The 23,297-nt window shown below is 42.7% G+C and overlaps 1 protein-coding gene across 3 annotated transcripts in view; it reads right to left on the bottom strand.

Annotated features, from left to right (window-relative positions):
* Positions 1-23,297, bottom strand: part of Cpa6 (carboxypeptidase A6) — a 342,345-nt gene that overhangs the window by 271,388 nt on the left and 47,660 nt on the right. The window lies entirely within an intron of this gene.

Here is a 23,297-nt window from a genome sequence, read left to right on the forward strand (position 1 = left end):
TCTGAAACTCATGCTCACTTGCTCAACAGGACATTCCAGAAATACTTAGCTCTGGGGGCCTCTGGCCCCTTGCAAAAGATAGGATCTGCAAGCAGTCTGCTGACCAGAGATGAGCAACTAGAAATGTTCCCGCGCGTGCCTTCTTGGAACCAATCATTTTAAAAGATGCTATGTGATGTAACCCCTTTTCCCCCTTCCCACTCTTTTCCTTTATAAACCCCTACTTTTAGAAGGTCGAGGCTCTCTCCCACTCCTGCTGCGTCGGTCTGTGTGGATTGAGTCCCTGCTTAAGCTTGACATTAAAAGAAACCTGTTGCTTTTACATTCGAGTGTCTCGGCTTCTGTGGCGGTCCTCTAGGTGATTCCTGGGTGACCGGGGGTCTTGGCTCCTGGTTAGGGGTCATGGCACAACATCTTGGGGGCTCGTCCGGGATCCCTAGAGACCCCCAACGAACCCAAGACCCCGAAGGTTTCTTCTCTGACCGGCCGGGTGAGTAACTGAGCGCTCCTTTTCCCTTTTCTTTTTTTTCCCTTTTACTTTCAGTTTGCTGGCAAGCCGCATTCATGGCATTTGTAGTCCTGTAATTTTGGACAGGTCTTATGTCCCTGGTGGACGCACCGTAAGGGCAGACCTGGAGGAGGCTTGAGACGTCTTGCCCCTTCATTTGAGTAGGGACCCTGTCCTGGAGGACAGAGCCAACCTACTGAGGAGACCAGCTCCCATTTGTACCGTGTTTGGTATTGTTGAGCCATCCCTTAAGGACACAGACTCGTTTGGCCATCACGGATTTGGGGAGACCAGCTCCCATTTGTATCGTGTTTGGTATTGTTGAGCTGTCTCTTAAGGACACAGACTCATTTGGCCATCACGGATTTGAATTTAGCTCTGAAGTGCACATAACTCTCTATTGGGCCCTCTGTGTTTGTGTTGTACTTGTATGTCTGTGTGTTACGTTCACCCTGATCCTACGGATGCTTTTCCCTGGACGTTTATAACATGGGACAGACACCTTCTTCTCCTCTAGGACTCTGTCTGGCACACTGGAAGGATGTCAAAAGTGTCGCCCGAGAGAACGGAATAGCTGTTAAGAAAGGCAAATGGATCACGCTCTGTACCTCTGAGTGGCCCACCTTTAATGTAGGATGGCCACCAGAGGGAACTTTTCACCTGAATACCATATTAGAAGTTGAAAAAATTGTTTTTCGTCCTAGGAGTGGACACCCTGACCAAATTCCTTATATTGCGACCTGGAGAAATTTGATAGGAGAACCTCTTCCTTGGATAAAGCCCTTCCTTCCTCCCCTACCCCTTTCTTCACAGGTGCTGGCCGCCTCCCCTAAAAGAGATACCAAACCCACTGCAGAGGTGACGGCCCCCATCCTCACAGGAGGAAACGAGGAAATCGACATCTTCCCTCCCCCCTATGTACCTCCTCCCAACCCTAATCCTCCCCAACCTCCATTAGAGGCCCCAGCCCCAGCCAGCCTGCCTCCAAATCCACAGGGACCAGCTCAGGCTACACGGAGCCGGAGGGCAGCTACCCCACAAGTCCCAGACAGTGGCTCTACCGCTCCGCCCTGCTGGACCCATTGATGTGGATGGGAATCAGCCCTTTCACTATTGGCCTTTTGCCACCAGTGACCTGTACAACTGGTGTTCTCAGAATGCTCCCTTCTCTGAGAATCCTAGGGGACTGACTAATCTGTTAGAAACTGTGCTCTTCACCCACCAGCCCACCTGGGATGATTGTCAGCAGCTCCTACAGGTTTTGTTCACCACTGAGGAGTGAGGCAGGATCATTGAAAGTGCCCGCAAACTCGTTCCAGGGCCTACAGGAGATCCCACCACCGACCCTGCCATAATAAATGGCAGTTTCCCGACTACCCGCCCCACCTGGGACTACAATATGGCACAAGGACACCACTTGCATGAGGAGACCCCATTGGAAGGGAGACAATAAAGGAACAAAATCTAAGGTAAGAAAGAATCAATGTGCATACTGTAAGGAGGAAGGACATTGGGTCCGAGATTGTCCCAAAAATAAACAACGGACTAATATCCTGGCAGCCAGTCAAGAAGACAGTGACTGAGGGGGACAGGGCTCAGTTCCCCTCCCTGAGCCCAGGCTAACCCTTGATGTGGAGGGGAAGAAAATAACTTTTATGGTGGACACTGGGGCGGAAAATTCGGTACTATTACAAGCAGAGGGGCCCATGACAAAGAAAACTACCTGGGTCCAGGGAGCCACAGGCACCAAACCTTACCAATGGACAACTAGGAGGACTGTTAATTTAGGCACCAACCAGGTGACCCACTCCTTCCTGGTCATACCTGAATGTCCATATCCATTGTTGGGACGTGACTTGTTATCTAAAATGAAAGCCCAGATATCCTTTTCAGAACAGGGGGCACAAGTTTCTGCCATGGGTGGATCTTCACCCAAATTAAAGGCTACAATAGCCCAAATTCTTATAACTACCAATCTAACAGAAGAATACAGGCTTTTCCAAAAACATGCAAAGGAGGGGGAACTTTTAGATTCTTCCTGGTTGATGGCATATCCGCAAGCTTGGGCAGAAACTGGTGGGATGGGATATGCACAACACAGGCCCCCCATACTGGTGGAACTAAAACCCGGAGCCACACCAGTTAGGGTACGACAATACCCAATGCCAATGGAGGCCAAACAGGGGATCACTCCCCACATCAGATGGCTCCTCCAGTTGGGGGTCCTAAAGCCAGTCCAGTCAGCTTGGAACACTCCCCTCCTACCAGTGAAAAAGCCTAACTCAAACGACTACCGCCCATTCCAGGATCTGAGGGAAGTAAATAAAAGAACAATGGATATACACCCAACAGTTCCTAATCCTTATACTTTGTTGGGAAGCCTAACACCTCAGCTCATTTGGTATACTGTCCTGGACTTAAAAGATGCGTTCTTTAGCCTACCCTTAGCCCCACAGAGCCAACCATACTTTGCTTTTGAATGGCATGATTCGGACATTGGAATCAACGGCCAACTCACCTGGACTCGGCTGCCTCAAGGATTCAAAAACTCTCCTACAATCTTCGATGAGGCTTTACATGAAGATCTCTCAAACTTCTGGGTACGTAACCCAGGACTTACTCTGTTACAATATGTGGATGATCTTTTAATAGGAGCAGTCAGCCAAGAGATATGCCTGGCGGGAACCAGAGACCTCCTACAGACGTTGGGCAATCTGGGATACCGGGCCTCTGCTAAAAAGGCCCAGATCTGCAAGCAGCGGGTGACATACCTAGGATACATCCTCCGGGATGGGCAACGCTGGCTGTCAGATGCCCGGAAAGAGACTGTTCTCTGGATCCCAACACCAACCTCACCCAGGCAAGTTAGAGAATTCCTTGGCACAGCAGGCTTCTGCCGTCTGTGGATCCCTGGATTCGCGGAACTGGCAAAACCTCTATATGAAGCCACCAAGGAAAACCAGCCTTTCCAGTGGACAAATCATCACCAACAAGCTTTTGATGACTTAAAGGTACGCCTTCTAGAAGCCCCGGCCCTAAGCCTCCCTGATGTGACTAAGCCATTTATGCTCTTCATAGATGAACATAATGGGATAGCAAAGGGAGTCCTCGCCCAAAGCTTAGGACCCTGGTGGTGCTCTGTTGCCTACTTGTCAAAGAAACGACACTGTAGCAGAAGGGTGGCCCCCATGTCTGAGGATTATAGCTGCCACAGCCCTTCTAGTCAAGGATGCAGACAAGCTGACTTTGGGGCAAAACCTTACGGTTGCCACCCCTCACGCCATTGAGGGAGTGCTAAAGCAACCGCCGGACCGCTGGCTCAGCAACGCCCACATGGTCCACTATCAGACTCTGCTCCTGAATCCAGCCAGAATAACTTTCCAGACGCCCATTACTCTGAACCCCGCCACTCTGTTGCCTGATCCGGACTTGGAGATGCCTCTCCATGACTGTGTGGAGATACTGGCTCATATGTACAGCGTAAGGCCAGATCTCAAGGACACCCCCCTCAAAGACGCTGAAGTAACCTGGTTTGCAGATGGCAGCAGCTTCATCCAGGATGGACACAGGTATGCGGGGGCCGCAGTCACATCGGGGACAGATGTCATTTGGGCAGAGTCTCTTCCAGCAGGCACATTAGCCCAAAAGGCAGAACTTATAGCCCTCACCAAAGCCTTACAACTAGGGGCTAATAAAAAACTAAACATATATACAGACAGCCATTACGCATTTGCTACAGCACATGTCCATGGAGCAATATACAGAGAGAGGGGGTTCTTGACAGCTGAAGGAAAAACCATTAAAAACAAGCAAGAGATCCTAGATCTGCTCCAAGCCCTCTGGGGCCCTACACAGGTGGCTATCATTCACTGTTCAGGACACCAAAAAGGGGACGGACTAATTCCCCAAGGAAACAACTTAGCTGACCAGACAGCCAAACGTGTGGCCTTGGCAACTAGGATAGCCCCTGTCCTGGTAGACCCCGGAGGCAGAAAACTTCCAGACGTTCCAAAATACACCTCAGAAGACTTAACATGGATTAAACAATTAAAAGGAGCCCAACAGTCTGATGACTGGTGGAAAACAGAGGATGGCCGCCTGATTCTACCTCAAAGATTGGGACAGAGAATTCTAAAAAAGATCCACCATTCTTCCCATCTAGGAATCAAGCGGATGCAGGAGTTACTGCGTAACTCCCACCTCAAAATAAAAAATGCCAGTCAGATCATTGAGCAAATTGTATCTAATTGCCAGCCTTGCTGTATGACTAATGCTACAGCTCTTCCCTCCAATCCAGGAACCAGACTGAGAGTAACCAGACCAGGAGCCTATTGGGAATTAGACTTTACTGAAATTAGGACTGGAAAAACAGCATATAAGTATCTCCTAGTGTTTATAGATACATTTTCAGGCTGGGTAGAAGCCTTCCCTACAAAAACAGAGACTGCGCAGGTGGTTGCTAAGAAGATACTAGAAGAGATATTGCCCAGGTATGGCTTCCCAATCTCTCTAGGTTCAGACAACGGACCAGCTTTCATATCTCAGGTAAGTCAGGGAATAGCCACTGCACTGGGGGCCAATTGGAAGTTGCACTGTGCTTATCGCCCTCAGAGTTCAGGACAGGTAGAAAGAATGAATAGAACTCTAAAAGAGACCTTGACTAAATTAGCTTTAGAGACCGGCGCTGACTGGGTGTCTCTCCTTCCCTTTGCTTTGTTCCGAGTTCGGAACTCCCCATATCATATGTGTCTGGCCCCTTTTGAGAAAATGTTTGGAGTGCCGCCTCCTATTATCCCAAGCCTCCAAATTGACCTTCTAGAACAAATGGATGACCAGGGCCTAATTTGCTCTTTAAAGCGTTTACAGCTCACTCACAAAGAGATCTGGACACATTTAAGGGCTGTATATGAGACTGTTGCTCCCCCAAAACCCCACAGGTTCCAACCAGGAGACAAAGTACTCGTCAGAAGATACCAACGGAGGTCCTTAGAACCCAGATGGAAAGGCCCCTACATCGTGCTGATGACCACTCCCACAGCCATAAAGGTAGATGGCATCACTTCATGGATCCATTGGACCCACGTAAAGCCGCTTCCCTGGCAAGCTGGAGACACATGGATGAGCCATCCCGACCCAGAGGACCCACTGAAGCTCTGCCTCCACCGGAAAGACCCAAATTAAAACAAGTACTGATACTGTTACTTACTGTTTGCTTAATTAATAGCCAGGTTTGCTGGGCTGCTAGAAACCCTCATCTCCCACATAACATTTTCTGGCAGATCATCACCCCTAGTTCCAAACAGGTGGTAATGCAAACTTGGGAAACACATCCCCCTGGAACTTGGTGGCCCAATCTGACTCTAGACTTATGTGCCCTTTTTAAACAGGACCCCTATCACCAAGGCAGGATAGGAATCCCAGGATGTGGAACTCATACTGCCATGCAAACCTTACAGGGCACCTGCTTTTATGTATGTCCAGTCCCCAGAGATAGGAGGAAAATCTCAAAATGTGGGGGAGAAGCAGATTTTTATTGTAAAGCATGGGGATGTGAACAGACTGGGACTTGTTCTTGGGTAAAGCCATCCCCCTCAAGCCTCATTAAGATCCGAAGGAGCAAGGCCACTCAATGTACCCCGAGGCAACCTACATGTAATCCCATTGTCGTTTCCTTTACTGAAGCAGGAAAAAAGGAGACAAAATGGGATGCAGGGATTACTTGGGCATTGCGACTCTACCAGTCAGGATATAACAATGGAGTCCTGCTCACCATTCTCTTAAAAATTACGCCCCTACAGCCACCCCAGGCTATAGGGCCCAATAAGGCTTTAACTCAAGCCGCACCAGTCAAACCCCTTGCCCCACATAATAACACCAGGACCCTACCTCCTTCAAAGCCCCATCCCCCCCCATCACAAGCCTATAAAATGACAACACAAAAACCTCCAGGGGGGCCTGCAGAAGACACAGAAAGAAACCCTAGCAGGGATTTAATGCAAGAAGAAGAACACAACCCTCTTCTCTCACTCTTAGACTCTACCTATCGTTTCCTTAACTCCTCTAGACCTGATCTCACCGAATCCTGTTGGTTATGCTATAATGCGAGGCCCCCATTTTATGAAGGGTCGCAGTCTCTGATTCATATAATGTATCATCAGATATAAACAAATGCAGATGGCAACAGCCAAGAAATATAAAACTTACCCTCCAACAGGTATCCGGACAAGGACTATGTATCACTGGTGCCCAATCTAACTCAATTCCCTCTCCTTTATGTGATCAGACCATTTTTCTCAATGCCTCTTCCTCCTATCTTATTCCCTCTGAAGACTCTTGGTGGGTTTGCAATACAGGGCTCACACCCTGCATTAATGCAGCTGTGCTAACCACTGCTGAGGATACCTGTGTTCAGGTACGATTAATCCCCAAAATAACCTACTACTCAGCTGAAGAGATGAAGCGCTATCTGGGTGTAGACTTAATCAGAACAAAGAGAGAGCCAATTACCGCCCTAACTGTTAGTTTACTACTAGGTTTGGGACTTGCAGGAGCAGGAACGGGAATAGCTTCCATAGTGACTCAGAACCAACAGTACACTGACCTCAGAATAGCAATAGACTCAGACATCCAAGAATTAGAAAAGTCAATCTCCCATTTACAAGAGTCACTTACTTCCCTAGCGGAGGTAGTTCTTCAAAATAGAAGGGGTTTAGATTTACTCCTTCTACAACAAGGGGGACTATGTCAAGCTTTAGGAGAAGAATGTTGCTTCTATGTTGATCATTCTGGAGTAATTAAAAAATCAATGACTAAAATAAGGGAGGGATTAGAGAAGTGGCAACGTGAACGCATACTTCAAGAAGGATGGTTTGAATCATGGTTCAATCGCTCCCCCTGGTTCACTACCTTGATATCCACCCTCCTAGGACGCCTACTCATCCTACTTCTATTGCTTACTTTTGGCCCCTGTATTTTAAATAAGCTGGTACAGTTTATGAAACAACGGCTAGGCACCATCCAATTGATGGTACAAAGAAATTACTCCTACCAACCAGTGACAACCAACATAGATACAGGAAATATTTAAACACTCAAATAGGGACCCTAGATAGGCTCCCCAAGACACATAGAGAGGGGGAAATGAGAGACCAGAAAGAAATAACACGTAACTAATTAAACAATGACACTGCCATTGTAGGACAAACCATTGTGAACAAAGGAGGATCCCGGGCTCGGCTCAGATAAGGAACTAACTGATTAAAGTGCCGACCTTTGCTTCTGAAACTCATGCTCACTTGCTCAACAGGACATTCCAGAAATACTTAGCTCTGGGGGCCTCCGGCCCCTTGCAAAAGATAGGATCTGCAAGCAGTCTGCTGACCAGAGATGAGCAACTAGAAATGTTCCCGCGCGCGCCTTCTTGGAACCAATCATTTTAAAAGATGCTATGTGATGTAACCCCTTTTCCCCCTTCCCACTCTTTTCCTTTATAAACCCCTACTTTTAGAAGGTCGAGGCTCTCTCCCACTCCCGCTGCGTCGGTCTGTGTGGATTGAGTCCCTGCTTAAGCTTGACATTAAAAGAAACCTGTTGCTTTTACATTCGAGTGTCTCGGCTTCTGTGGCGGTCCTCTAGGTGATTCCTGGGTGACCGGGGGTCTTGGCTCCTGGTCAGGGGTCGTGGCACAACAGTACCATGTAGCCAAACAAAACTCCTGGTGTTCCTGTCTCTATATCTTGAGTGCTGAAATTGCAGGCATGACTCCATCATGCCCAGCTGCTTCTTAATTTTTCTTTGTGTACATGGATAACAAGTGCCGTTTGCTAAAAATGTGCTAAATATTCTTTTTGTGAATTTATATCCTTGTGTGCAGAGTTTACTGTACAGGTGTAGTTGTAATTTCTTACCTGCCCACACTGTGCCTTTATTCATCATTGTACCAATGCCTGATCCATTTAACTTTATTATCAGACTTACATCAGGTATCAAGTCCTTCTATTTCTGTTCTACCAAATTTGGCTTTTCTAGGTCCTTTTATTTTTATAGAATTTTAAAATTAGCATGTCTATAGATGATTTTGGAAGGAAAAAGAGTCTGTTTTCTTATTTTGTTCCTTTGTACATGTCTTTTCTTCTTGATTTATTTTTTTTTTCCAAGGTAGGGTCTCACTCAGGTCCAGGCTGACCTAGACTCAACTATGTAGTCTCAGGGTGGCCTCGAACTTATGGCAATCCTCCTACCTCTGCCTCCCGAGTGCTGGGATTAAAGGCATGCATCACCATGCCCAGCTTCTTGAGATTTTTAAAAGGATCTTCTCTTGACCCTTGGATTAATTTGATGTTTCCTATTGCTTGTGCTCCAGGTTTATTGAACTGCCTGGATCTGTAACTTTATAACTTGCGAAGTTCATGGCCACTAGTCTTTGAATATTTTCTCTAATATCTCCCCCTCCTCCTCTTCATTGAGGTGGGAGAAGGGAAGTGCTTTTACCTGCGTCATGCTGCTTAGGTTTTTCCCACAGCTTATTAGTGATTCAGCCACTTTCATCCTAGCATTTTCTCTTTGTGTTCCACTTATATCTGTTTCTATTATCATTTCAAGATACTAGTCTTTTGTCCTGTGCAGCTATGGTGGTTTGATTCAGGTGTCCCCCATAAACTTAGGTGTTATGAATGCGAGGTCCCAAGCTGCTGGAGATTTTGGAATTAATGCCTCCTGGAGGTGGTGTAATGTTGGGGGCAGGCTTATGGGTGTTATAACCAGTTTCCCCTGGCCAGTGTTTAGCACATTCTCCTGTTCCTGTTGTCCACCTTATGGTGGTCAGGGGTGATGTCCATCACCTGCTCATGCCATCATTTTTACCTGCCACCATGGAGCTTCCCCTTGACTCTGTAAGCCAAAATAAACCCTTTTTTCCCCCAAAAGTTGCTCTTAGTTGGGTGATTTCTGCCAGTAATACAAACCTGACTGCAACAGTAAAGTTGGTACCAAAATTGCTGTTGCTGTTAGCCACCTGACTATGTGGCTTTGGCCTTTTGGAGCTGATTTTCAAGAGGAATGTGGAAAGATTTGAAACCTTGGCAAAAGGGACGCCTTATAGTGCTGTAAGTACAGCTGGATAGACTATTCTGGTCAGAGTTGAAAGACCTGAATGCAGTAAGAACTTTGGACTATGAGATTTGGCTTATGAGGGAGAGAAAGAGGTTTGCCTGCACTGGGCTTGAAGCAGTTTGTGTGAGAGGCTTTCTGTTATGCCTGTGTCCTGAGAACTTGTGCAGGGTTTCAGTGCATAGAAATGGACTGGTGTGTGGACAGGGATATGGCACAGAAATGAAATCTTTGGGCCCAAACTGCTGACCATTGAGCTGCAATTGAGAGATTACAGCCTTTGGGACTGGGCTAGCTAATCTGCACTGGGGCAACAGGAAGAATGTAGACTCTTGAAGAGGCCTGAATGCTCAAGGAGTGTCCTATTCTTCAAAGTCTGCTTTATTCCCCACTGGATTAACAAATTGGCATCCTAACTGGTATTGTGGAGTATAACAAATGCAAGAAAGAGGTTGCTGAGTTTGCAACACGGTCTTGTGTTTTTGAAATGGCCATGGCCAGTGTGAAGCAGGTTTGCTGGATGCCTGCATGGAGACCTGATGGAGCCATGAAGATGAACTGTGGCTTGCAGTGGAGACTCAGTGGAGATGCCGGGACTATGAGATGGCTGCCAAGGACAGCTGCAGGCCCCAGATAAATTTTTCAGAACTGTAAGTAGCCAAGCTGGAGGGGCAGAATTAGAACTCCAGAGACTTGTTGCTGGTTAGAATTATCAGACATGGAGACTTGTCACTGACTAGAGTTGTTCGACTTGGAGCTACAGAGTTTGATGTTTTCCCTGGTTGTTTTAAATCGTGTGTTGGTTGAACATTTCTTTGCTATGCCCACTGCCATCTTTTGCAATGTAAGTTTTTATTCTGTGCATTATGGGGCTTGGGGGGATTTTTTTGGTATCATGGCTCAGTTAAGAGATCTTGGATTATGGGATGTTTAAACATCATTAGGAGTAAAAAAAAAATATGGGCACTTTTAAAATTGGACTGGATACATTGTATTTTACATCATGGATGGTTATCAGTTTATGGGGGCCAGGGACAGAATGTGGTGGTTTGATTCAGGTGTCCCCCATAAACTAAGCTGTTCTGAATACTAGGTTCCCAGCTGATGGACATTTGGGAATTAATGCCTTCTGGAGGCTGTGTATTATTGGGGCAGGATTGTGGGTGTTATAGCTAGTTTCCCCATGCCAGTGTTTGGCACACTCTCCTGTTCCTGTTGTCCACCTTATGTTGGCCAGGGAGTGATGTCCACCCTCTGCTCATGCTATCAGTTTCTCCCTGCCATCATGGATCATGGAGCTACTCCTTGGGCCTGTAAGCCAACAAAAAACAAACAACAACAACAAAAAATACCTTTTACCCAAAAGCTGCTCTTGATCAGGTGATTTTTGCCAGAAATGCAAACCTGAGTACAACAGCAACATAATCTACTATTCATTGCATTGAGGACATTTTTTATTTTTGGCATTGTAGTTTTCAGACATTTGATTTCAATTTGTGTATTTCTTGCTTTTTCCATCCTGCGACATATATTTTGCATGATCAGTCTTTCAGTTCAGTCTTTTTGAACATGTCTATGTGGGACTGCTTATAGTGAATGTCTTCTTTGACTGTAAACACTGGAACTTTGATAATGAGTAGGTTAATGTTCTTTTATTACTTATTCTAGTATTGGTGGCATTTGTGAATCTATTTCTGTTTATTGACTTTTATCCTCGTCATTGCTCATATTATCCTACTCTTTTGTATACTTAGTAATCTTTTAAAATATTTTATTTATGTGTGAGGAGAGAGCGAGCGAATGGGCACACCATGGCCCCAAGCCATTGCAGACAAACTTCAGATACATGTGCTACTTTGTGCATCTGGCTTTACTTGGGTTACTGGGGAATTGAACCTGGGTCTTTAGGCTTTACAGGCACTAAACCATCTCTCCAACTCACTTAGTTAGTTTTTGATTGGAAACTGGACACTGGGACTTGTACCTTGTTGAGTCTTGAACATAATTTGTACTCTTATGAATACTTTGGGGAATGTTTTCAGAAACAATTCCATTCCTGTAAGGCTTATTTTAGGAGTTCATCAGCCAGGCTCTATTAGAATACCCTCTACTCTCTGGTTAACGTTGTCCCACTCCTGTGGGGAGTCCCTCTGTTCATTTTTCTTATGGTCCTGAATATAAGAATTTTCTTCTGTGATCTTTGAGAACATGAATCGTTCATACTATAGATGAGATATCAGGATTTCCCTTGTAAGCATCTTCATGGTTCTCTCTCCAGGCTTTGGTAGTCTCTTTACACACATTTGTTGACTGGTGCTCAGCTGAGAGCTCAGGGCACAGTTAGTTCACTCATGCCAGGAATGTGCTCTCTGCAGTGATCTTCTTTCTTTGCGCTTCTCCAAAGCTCTTGCTGCCTTAGATTCCTAACATCATTTCCTCAGCTCCAGAGACTGCTGGGTCCCCTGGGCTCCCTCCCTGTGTGCTTCTAGGAGTCTCTCCAGTGGTAGCTGAACAACCATAGTCCTGATTACTCTTGGCGCCCTGCCTGCTGTGCCTGAGGCTTTATGCAAGAATACCAGGGTGTCCTATCCATGTGCTGTCTTTGTTAGTTTAAGCAGAAAATTTATCTAATTTCTGTGACACCATCTTGGTCAGAGGCAGACGTTGTTGAGACTTTTTTATATGATATCTGAACTATTGACTGTGGTAAGTTTTCCTAACTTCTTTCCTTGTCCTGCTATTTCTTGTTCACTTGCCCTCAGCCACTTAATACTGTATAACTTATATACACATAGGCCATGGCCCTCTTCAAAACTGGTGAGAGCTCTCTGCTTTAGGACACAATTCAAGTTCCTGGTCTGACATGCAAGATCCTCCATGATCTGACCCCAATTTGTCCATCAATAAAATCTAGCCCAGTGGGGCTATAGCTCAGTGGTAGAACATTTGCCTAACAACTGTGAGGCTCTGGGTTAATTCCCAGTATAGACAAACACAAAACAAAATATAACACAACAACCCTAGACCAGCACATACATTATAAATCCCACTTTTATATACATGTGCATATATTGTAGAGATTAAACTGAAGTAAAAATTCCACACACACACATCTATAGAGGGAGCTGGTAGTTCCTGCAGGTTTTATATGCTTCTGGGCTGAGGTACTTTATGCTGGCTGAACATAAAAGAAAAATGCTAGAGCACTTGCTTTAACACATAGGATCAAGTAAAATAGTAATAAACAAAACAGAACATGACTCAGTTTTGTGTGCACATGTTTAATGGCTGTACTTCCAGCTCAGGTTTTGTAGTTCTAAACCTTATGAAAAAGCAGCTTATGAGCTTGGGTTGTTCTTAGGGATCATGTCAGCCGAAGAAGAGGTTTATGAATACAAGTTAAATACATGAGGGGAGATGTTGGGAGTGGCCTTTCAAAAAAAGAAATGAAATCATAAATTTTAAGAGGTTTTGGGATGGGAAAATATACAGTGCTGATTTTTATAGTGGAAAAATTCAGAAATCTATTTCTGAAGAAAACAAACTAAATTCTATTTTATAGTAGGGCCCTATATATCTTTTATTTTAGGTATTCAGAGGCTGTCATAGACAGCTTCAGTTTGCTGACATGAACTTCCAAACCAGGCACAGTTATGGAGGAAGGGTATTTTGCAGCATACAGAGCTAGGGGAAGTTCTATAATGGTAGAAGTTGGACTGCTTTCACAGGCCCAAGCAGAGAGAGAAAAGCCACAATCCAAAAAATCCAAAAGCACATGCCTTTAATCCCAGCACTCTGATGGCAGAGACAAGAGGATCTCCATGAGTTCGAGGCCACCCTAAGATTACATAGTGAATTCCAGGTCACCCTGAGCTAGAAGGAGACCCTGCCTCAGAAAAACAAAAAAACAAAGCAAACAAAAAAACAAAACCCCAAAAGCCACACACAAGTACACAGGAATTCCAGGCTGAACCCAAGCACTTTGCATATCTGTAGACTGAAATTCCAAACCACTACCATATCTTAGGGTTGGCCCCTAAGATCCACCCAGTGGTATCACCTCCAGCCAGGCGTCTGGAAATCCAAGGAGTTTTAATAAACTCCTGAATCAATTGAGAGACATCCATTCAAACTACCACAGAAGTCAAGAGAATCTTTTGGTTTATTCAACATTACAAGCTCTTCCCTTTCTACTCCTAAGAAGCAACATCTTAAACTCAGGCACAAGTTAGCTCTTCTAGAGACAAAACAAGTTAATTGGGATAAATCACAGGAAAGGTAGAAGTTTCCTCATTTTTTTTCTCATCAGAAAAGAAGCAGATATTTTCAGGACTTTTCTAGTTTCAGCACCATAATTTCTAACTGGGAGTGATAGCCTCCCTATAAATACCTACTTGCAGGATGATAAATCTAAGTTATTAGGTATGACCCAGGACAGTCTTCTGGATTTTGTGAGGTCACTGCCTGATATACTAAGTGCAAAACAGTAGACTTGGAGTCAGAGGACCTGGAGAGGGTTGGGAAGGGGGTGTTAAAGGCAAGAGCTGCAGGAGCCATCTGATCCCAATTCACAAGCTATGCTTTTCTGTTTACCATCATGTGACCTACTAGAAATAACTCAGCTGTCCTGAACTTCTGCTAGCAGAGCTTTTGGTTGTAAGGGTTCAGTATGGAAACCTGAAATGTATTAGTGCTGTGCCTCGTATTTATTAGGCATGTATTAATAAGTGGCCCTTCCTCTTCCTCTTCCTTCATCATCAGAGTGGGAATTATATTCGTAAATGCAGGTTCTAGCTGTTATGACTTTAAGCAAAGTGTTTTCACTCTCTAAACCTAAGTTTTCTTAGGTAATAACAGCAGTTGTCCCAGGGTACAGTAAATGACAAAACAATGTAGCATGGGAGTAATATAACTGCAAAACAGTGTTTCCAGTGGAGACTAGTATATCTGCCTCGAATAGGACGTTGGAATTCCGAAGAGATAGCAGCTCATGCATCAGAAACTATCTGCTGGTGTCCTCCATTGGGTCTTGGCTACTTCACCTCAACAAAGACAAAGCAAAGCTGGAGAGTGTAGAGAAGGGTAAGTGGTATAGTTTGAATGTGCTCCCTAGGAGTTCTTGGTCCCCTGTATGGCGATATTGAGAGGTGATGGAACCTTTAAGGGGTAAATTGAGACTGAGTGGGAGGTTGTTAGGTTACTGGGGATACTACCTGGAGGGGATTATATTAGTTTTCTTGGGACCTAGACATCTCATAAATCCCATAATACCAGGATTTGGGAGGCAAGAGGATCATAAATTCAAGATCATCCTTGGCTACATAGAAAGTTAGAGGCCATCCTGGGCTACATGAGACAATGCCTCAAAAACAAATCCCACACAAATCAAATAAACAGTGAAACAAAGCTCTGGCTTCTTGTCTTGCCATGCTTCCTCAACAAGGCTGCCAGCCAGGATGCCACCAGAGGGTTGTCATCAGAGGCGAGGCAGAAAGTGCTCCTGATCTTGGACTTCACAAACTGTGAATAAATCTATTTACCTTATGAAGTGCTTTGGGTATTTTATCAAAGTAACAGAAAATAGACTAATGCAGTAACCAAGACAGCCAGAGAGACAGAGGAGGAGAGGATGACAGACACTGGCCTAAATTCAGGAATTGAGACTGGCCAGAAAGCTAACTCTAGAATACCTTACCAAATCCCCTGTAAAATGGAACCATCCTTTAATTATATATACATATATATGTGTGTGTGTGTGTGTGTATATATATATTATATATATATAATATATATATGATTTTATAATATATATTATATATAATTTTATAATATACATATAATATATATATATCTTAATTTTTTATTTACTTGAGAGAGAAAGAAAGTAAGAAGAAAGAAAGAGGCAAACAGAGAAAGAAAATTGGCAAACCAGGGCCTTCAGCTGCTGCAAACAAACTCTGGATGCATACACCCCCTTGTGTGCATGTGTGACATTGCATGTTTGTATCACTATGCATCTGGCTTACGTAGGACCTGGAAATTTGAACCTGAGTTCTTAGGTTCACGGGTAAGCATCCTTTAGTTCTTGAAAGAGACAGATTTTAGGCAAAACACCAAGGAATATTCTTGAATAAAATTTTGATGAATAATACTTAGTAACCCAACATTTAAATTTTATAGACATATATAACCTCACAAATTTCTAGTAACCTTACCATAGATGTTCATGCATGTATTTATTAAGGGGATCAGTATAGCCTACATCCTTAACTCAAAAGTATGAAGCAAAAAAAAAAAAAAGCCCTATAATGATATAAACTTTAGATATATTCTGAACACTTTTCTTGGCCCATTTTTCCTGATATTATTTACTCCTGTCCTGGTTTAATTTGGTTTGGTTTGTGTGGGTGATTAAATGATTCTATTAGTAATTTTTTATTAATTAATTATTTTATTTTTATTGTTTATTTATTTATTTATTTACTGGTTTTTTGAGGTAGGGTCTCACTCTAGCCCAGGCTGACCTGGAATTCACTCTGTAGTCTGAGGGTGGCCTTGAACTCACAGTGATCCTACCTCTCTGCCTCTGGAGTGCTGGGATCAAAGGTGTGTGCTACCATGCCTGGCTCTATTAGTAATTATTTTATTTATTTTTATCTATGTGAGAGTGACAGAGAGAGAAAGAGGCAGAGAGAGGGGGGGGAGGAGGAGGGGGAGGGGGAGAGGGAGAGGGAGAGAATGGGTGCACCAGGGCCTCCAGCCACTGCAAATGAACTCCAGATGCATGCGCCCCCTTGTGCATCTGGTTTATGTGGATCCTGAGGAATCGAGCCTCGAACCAGGGTCCTTAGGCTTCACAGGCAAGTGCTTAACTACTAAGCCATCTCTCCAGCCCCCAGTAATTTTTTTTTCATGTACCCATCCATCTACTCATCTACCTATCCTTCCTTCCCTACAAAAAGCTCTTGCCACTCTGGGACTATGCTGAGCATCAAGAAGTATATCTTATTTGTCATTTTTTAGAAATGATACACAGATAAATAAGATCCAGTGGTTAAGGAGGCTCCCATGACCAATATAGCTTTCTTAGATTTGAGCAAAACATCTCCCTCCACTGTTATGCCACTCATGGTTTTTAAAGATTTTGTTCTTAATGTCACTGCCTCAGTGAATCACACTGTAATCCATCTACTAAAATCCAATAAAGAGTGCACAGAACCCCATAACATTTCATTTTGGAAGTTGCTGTCATTCCTGGCCCACTGGTTTATAGACATACACATAATACATATGGTAGCATGCATAGTTACTCCAAATACTGGATGTTTTAATTTCATTTTGTTTTCCAGATTGGCCTGGGACCTGCTATATAGCCAGGCTAGACTCCAACTCATGATCCACATTGCCTGATTGCTAGGATTATAGACATGTGCCACCACAACTAGCTTTATGTGAGCTTCTTAAGAAGGGGAGCAATGTGCTATTCTTCTTTGCATCTCACAAGTTCTCAATGAATGCTGAGAAAATTCCATAACACATGATGTTTGTCTGCTGGCCTAGTCTGGATAGAATAGTTTCATGTTCTTATCAGTTTAGGACATATCACAGGTTGGTATATTTAAAGTTTCCAATGACAGAAGAAAAACTTATAGAAATCATATGAATTATATAAATTAAAAGTTTAGAGACTGAATAGTTCTTACCAAATCAAATAATCTTAATATATCACAAATTGTGATCCTAGTGATGTACTTGAGGTGTGTGAGTCCAGTCTTTATTCAAATGAGCACATCAGGACTTCTTCAAGGCTTATTTAAACCACAAAAGGCATCATAAGTGATACTAGTGTTCAGGGGTCAGAAATTCTAAAACAAGTGTCCTATTAGCCTCTTAAAAGCTATATAAAGTTATGTCGACCTGGCACAAAATGTGGGAACACAGCATCCTAAGCCCCATCCAACTGCCATCTTCAGCAGACCTTTGAGGGTCCTTAGCCTCTTCCGTGATGATGGTTTGTAGCATTTCAACCCAAGTATAAATATCGCTATTAAACAACAAGTTATTCCACAGATTTATGCTTTTAAAAAAGTATTTTATTTATTTATTTATTTTCAAGGAGAGAAGAAAAAAAGAGGAGAATGAGCACACTAGGGCCTCTAGCCGTTGCAAGTGTACTCTATGTACACGTGCAACTTTGTGCATCAAACCCCAGGTCCTTAGGCTTTGCAGGCAAATGCTGTAACTGCTCAGCCATCTCTCCAGCCTGACTTATGCTTTTTAAAATGCATCCAGTGTTTTACTAACATAGCACTTAAGATGAAGTTTTAGTAACTTTACTGATTGCTTTCATCAGATAACTGACAGAAAGCAGCTTAAGGCAGAAAAGGGTTTATTCTGGCTTGAAGTTTCAAGGGGACACAGTCCAGCATGGCTGGGAAGGTAAGGCAGCAGGTGCAGGAGGCCAGCTGGTTACACTGCAGCCAGTTGGGAAGCAGAAAGTCAACACAGTGGGGCAGAACTATAAAAGCCCACCCCTCTGAAGATTCTATAACCTTCCCAAATATTCTCACCAGCTGGGGACCAAGAGTTCAAACACATGAGGCTATGGAGGTCATTTTTCACTCAAATCACAACAGATGCCACACAGATTTCTTAGAACTGTTTTTTAGTGGACATCATGACCTATTAAAACAGATCCAGCTGGGCGTGGTGGCGCACGCCTTTAATCCCAACACTCGAGAGGCAGAGGTAGGAGGATCACCCTGAGTTCAAGGCCACCCTGAGACTATATAGTGAATTACAGATCAACCTGAGCTAGAGTGAGACCCTACCTTGGGGGAGGGGGGAATCCATTTTGGAGGTGGGTATTAACTCTAAGGGTTATCTGCTTGAGGCTAAAGCACAGACAAATAACTTAAAAGTAAACCTCAAAGTTTGGCCCCAATCAAGATACTTTCTTGGTTGGTAGAGAATAATTCACTAACAAACTATGCTGGAGCTGTTTAATTAACACATTATGTTTTTTTTTTCCCTAGCACTGTTGCCTGTGAACTGAAAAACAGATTCAGAGAACAAGAGTGTGGTGAAACTTGAGTGTGATGAAGACATGTCCCACTGGTTCAAGTGTGAAGGATGTGCTGGCAGCTGTTGAAAATATAATTTCAGGAGTCTAACATAACACCTTTCATTACTGTATTATTTTATTGAAATTACCTTGCTACTGGTTTTTTAGTAGGAACTGAACACTTGATAATGAGCCACTAAGTTATCATGTAATAATAAAGGAACTGCCCAAGGTACAATCTGGATGTGTACCTGGCCAGGAACGCAGCATACAAAGCAGGATGCTGTGATGGTGTTGAAGGCAGTAGTGACACAAATAAATGGCTCAAATGCCCACAGTACCTACTTCTTCCATAGTACCTTCTCTTGCCAAGCCTGTACTTATGGCCTCATGGCGGAATTCTTTATGACCATTTGACAGAGGAAGAGAAACACAGTAATGATTTACAGATCGTTTCATATCACATGTGCCAATTATCTGGAAATGGACAGTTGTTGCATTCTCTGAGATATCCCTAAAGTACTGGGGTGCTGGGAATCCCTCCTAGTGGGTAGAAATTTGTGCTATGCACATTGTTGTTTACTAAGAGGAAAGTGACAAGACATGTGATTACATACCAATTCATTAATTATAGTCAATGTTTTGTCTGGTTAGTAATAGTAAGAGACGTGGAAGGAATGTAGAAAGAAAACTTGTGACAAAGAATTCTGTAGAAGAGCTATATGGATAGGCCCCACTGATTACATAAATATCTTGAAAAATATCTGTGTCCCATATGAATGTTTATCACATACTATTCTCAGCAGATGAAGATTTTTATAATCAAGTGGATAGAATGAGTTGGTCAGTGGATAATAGCCTGAGTCCCTAGCCACTCTTGCCATTGCCTGGGCCCATCAAAGTCATAGCAATGGAGGCTATGCATGGGCTCTGTAATGGGCATCCATTCACTAAGGACCATCTGGCTATAGTCACTGATGAGTGCCCAATCTACAGCAAGGACCAACACTAAGTCTCCAATATGATGTCATTGCTGAGCATGAGAAAGTCAGCTACTTGGTGGCAAGTGGATTGTAATGGACCACTTCTCTCTCATGGAAGAGGCAGGACCTTGTTCTTATTGGAATAGGCACTTCCTCAGACTATAAATTCACCTTTGTTCTATGTAATGGTTCAGTCAAAATTACCATCTGAGAACTTACATAACACGTATCCACTGTCGTCATGTTCCACACAGAATGTATTTCTTAGGAATACACATGGCATGGGGCTCAGGCTCATCGAATTCACTGGTCTTACCACGCCCCCATCATCCTGAAGCAGCTGTCCTGAGACATAGGCAAAAAGTTACCACAGACTCAGTTATAGTGTTAGTTATGGATCAATACTTTTCAAGGCTTACAAGAGACCATCAAATGGACAGATAGTTGAATGAGGGGAATCCTATAAGGAGAAGAAAAGGTAAAAGACACTGAAAACCTATTTCACAAAATAATAACTGAAAATGTCTCAAATCTTCAAAGAGATAAAGATGTTCAGATAAAAGAAACTCAAAAGGCTCCAACTAGATTGGGACAAAAAAAAAAGACTTTCACAAAAGCATATTATAGACAAGATGTCAAAACTACAAGAGAAAACTCTAAAAACACAAGAAAAGCATCAAGTTACATATATGGAGATATTCATTACATGCAGCAAATTTTTCAACAGACATCTTACAAGCCAGAAGAGAATGGAGCAATACATTCAAAATGATTAAAAACAAAAGAACCTGCCAATCAGAGATATATTCTTCAAGATTATTCCTCAGAAATTAAGAAAATGAAGTCTTACTTGGATAAGTGGAAGTTAGAAAATTTCATCACTATCAGACCAACCCTACAAGAAATACTAAAAACAAAAGAAAGATAACTACAAGAACATCCAAATATATACAACTTAGAAGAATAGAAGAATAGAATAGGAAAAAAAAAACAAACAGTGAATCAAGCCTGAAAACTACAGCACATCTCAAAAATAAATAATGAGAAAGTAGGAAGGAAAAGCAATATACAAAACAAGCAGAAAACAATGACATAACAGGAGAAATGCAACTTAATACTCCTTGACTTGAATGTAAATGGATTAAGTTCATCAATCAAAACTCATGTAAAAGTTGGAAGTAAAGAGCTGAGAAAAATATGAATGGAAGTAAAAAATAAGCAGGATGGTGGGCATGATGGTACACATCTTTAATCTCAGGACTCAGGAGGCAGAGGTAGGAGATAGCTGTGAGTTTCAAGTCATCATGGACTGGAGTGAGATGCTACTTAGAGAATAAACAAGCAAACAAAAACAAGTAGTAAATACATGTAGTCATATCAGATAAAGTACACTTTAAATCACAAACTGTAAAAAAGACTAAGATGATCATTATGTGTTGATACCTGTATAAATTCAACAAGAAGAAATAACAACTATGAAATATTATATATATAATTAGCCAAATATATAAAGCAAATATGAGCTCTAAAGGGAGAGACAGTTTCTATCAAAATGATAGTTGGGGACTTTAACATCTCACTTTCCTCAATCATCCAGGCAGAAAATAAAGAAACATCTGTGTTGAACTATAGTACAAAGCAAATTAACCTAACAGGCTTTTGTAGAACATTTTGCCCAGTATCAGCAGAACACCCATTCTTCTTGTCAGCACACAGTACAGCCTTCAGAATAAACCATGTGTTAGTTGACAAAGTTTCAATGAATTTTTCATTATATTTGTGTGTGTTAATAGGAGTACATGTGTGTGTGTGTGTGTGTGTGTGTGTGTGTGTGTGTGTGTGTGCATGAGCCATAGCACATGTGTGGATCTCAGAGGCCGAGATGACAGATATGCGCTATCACATCTGACTTTATGTGATTTCTAGAGATCCCAGCGTTGGTCCTCTTGCTTCTCTTCCCATCAAGTTGCCCTCTAAATATTTATGCTTCTCGCCCTGGATCAGTGCTGCCGTCACCTGTGGTCATGAAGTTTTCTTTTGCAGTTGGCAGTGACTACTGAGGAGACATAAAACTTATCTAAGTATGGAGAAGATACAACTGTTTAGTGTTCAGTACTGAGTCACCAGTATCGCCCCCTCTATGGCTCAGAGAACATTGTAGAAGAGAGAACAGACATAATATAAGAACTACAGGATAAGGAGGCATGTAATGGAACACTGCCATCTGGGTATTACATGGCTGTTGCACTCTTGGCTTCACAGCTGTACAATATTGGGTCAATTAACTTTCTGGCATGGATGGTGGAGGAGAGCATTTGGCCTCTCACCCTCCCTGAGGGGTCACTGGCAATTGTAGAGGAGTGGGAGCCATCTTCTGCAGTGTGTAGCCACTGGTCAGTTTCATGGGCTCTGGTAAGCAATCCCTCATCCATGATCAGGCAACAGTCCTAATTAAACTCAGTGGGATGGACGGACACACACACACACACACACACATGAAAAATGGACATCAAAACAGAAGAAGGGCTAGTTGGGAAGAATAAGTTTTCAATGGAAAAGGAAAGAGAAAGGGGAACAAGAATGTAATGGGAGGGGATTATGTTCTAATTACATTATATACATGTGTAAAAACTGTCAATAGAATAAAAATAATTTTGAAACTGTATCACACGTGTTCTCGGGTTACAAAAAAATGCAATTATAAATCAACAAAGAAAATGGAAAACTATACAAATACTTAGAAATGGAATGGCATTCTCCTAAATGAGAAAGGGAAACTAAAAAATTAAAAGAAGAATAAAAAATTCTTGAGACAGGTTACTCTAGTAAAATCTGTGAGATGTATCAAAAGATGTACCAAGTAAGAAGCTCATAGCAATAAATGCATTCAGTTCAACAAAATGAAGTAAAACTGAGCCAGACATGGCATACACACCTATAATCCCAGCACTTGGGAGATAGAGGCAGAAGGATTAGGATTCCAAGGCCAGCTCTGACTCCATGAGACTCTTTCTCAAATGGAAAATAAAACAACATCCAAAAAGAAAATCTCAAATAACGTAACACTGCACATCACTTAAAAAGCAACAACAAACCAAACTAAAAATTAGTGCAAGGAAAGAAATAATAAAGATCAGAGAATAAGTAAACTCAAAAAAAAAAAAATTACAAAAGATCAGTGCACAGAGTTGCTTTTGTTTTTCGAAAGGACAAAGTTGGCAAACTTTCAGCTAGACTAGCCTAGAAAAGAAAATATCAAAGTACATGAATTGGAGATTAAAATAGAAATATTATTACTGTTATCCTAGGAATTCAAAGAATCACAATAATGAATGTTTTTATGCTAATGATTAGAAAAACATACAAGAAACAGATTAACTTCTGAACACATACAACCTGCCAGAGTTGAGTCAAGAAGAAACTGAGGGCTAGGAGATGGCCGGCTGGTAAAGCACTTGCTGCACATGCCTAGATACTTATTTTACATGAAAGAAAGGAATAATGGAGAACGAACAAAGCAATAAGTGAATAGAAAGTAAATAGTGACCCAGCAGAACTGGATTTAGCTATATAAATATGACACTGACATGAAGGGCCTAAACGTCCAAGCAGTAAGTATTGCCCCCTTGGTGGG

The sequence above is a fragment of the Jaculus jaculus genome, chromosome 2 (assembly GCF_020740685.1).
Source record: "Jaculus jaculus isolate mJacJac1 chromosome 2, mJacJac1.mat.Y.cur, whole genome shotgun sequence".
Classification (NCBI taxonomy): Eukaryota; Metazoa; Chordata; class Mammalia; order Rodentia; family Dipodidae; genus Jaculus; species Jaculus jaculus.